Source organism: Cibotium barometz, chromosome 2, assembly GCF_041138505.1.
Source record: "Cibotium barometz isolate CiBa-2024 chromosome 2, ASM4113850v1, whole genome shotgun sequence".
NCBI lineage: Eukaryota > Viridiplantae > Streptophyta > Polypodiopsida > Cyatheales > Cibotiaceae > Cibotium > Cibotium barometz.
Window position 1 is genome coordinate 33,056,738 of NC_141047.1, and position 805 is coordinate 33,057,542.

An 805-nucleotide genomic window follows, 5' to 3' on the forward strand; every position below is an offset into this window, starting at 1 on the left:
AAGGTTGGAACTCACTGGTTTGGTGAGAGTTATGATGTTGCCTAGTTTTACGGGCCTCAGCTACTAGTGTGGTGAAAGAAGACTGCTTTAATGTGTAGACATCCCTACGAGGAATGGGAGGATTAAGCAACGGAGCCTAAGAGAGTGACAGGCCAGCTTGGACCCTCTCTGGCTACCAACGACAAGATGTATGGTCTCGTAATAGGGATTGCATAGTCTATGGAGGCTAGAAGGCTGAATTCTAGATCATCGACAGAATACAACATGGAATAAGAGAGTCTAGATCTGGCTATAGTTGGATTTGAACCTTTGTAATTATTTTTTATTAAGTATCTTGTTTTCTAGTATTTTTGTATCATTGTTTTAAGTTAAGTGGTTGTTTTAATGAACACCGTGTAAGATTCCTAATTAATGAACTTGTCTATATATGTCACACAGTGTGGTAGGATTAATTAGAAAACAAAAAATGATAGGTGAGTTGGGTAGAAAGTGGGAGGGTGGATCTCCCTAATGGCACCATCCTATGGATGATGAATGGACCCAATTAGTCGGGTAGCTTTCCAACAAAACTAATCAATCGCACTATGCTAGGTAAGTAAGTCCTTGGGTGATTCTACTCTAGAGGACTAGGTCAGCAGCTGTGCCTCACATAGATAGGGAAAAAGGTGTCGCTTCTAGGAATTACGAATAGAGGTTACCCAAGTAGGTTGATCACTCTATGGGTGATTCAATTTTAAGAACCATTTAGGAGTATACACTCCCCCCTGCTACTACGAGATAGAACTATCTTACCTAGTAGTCATAT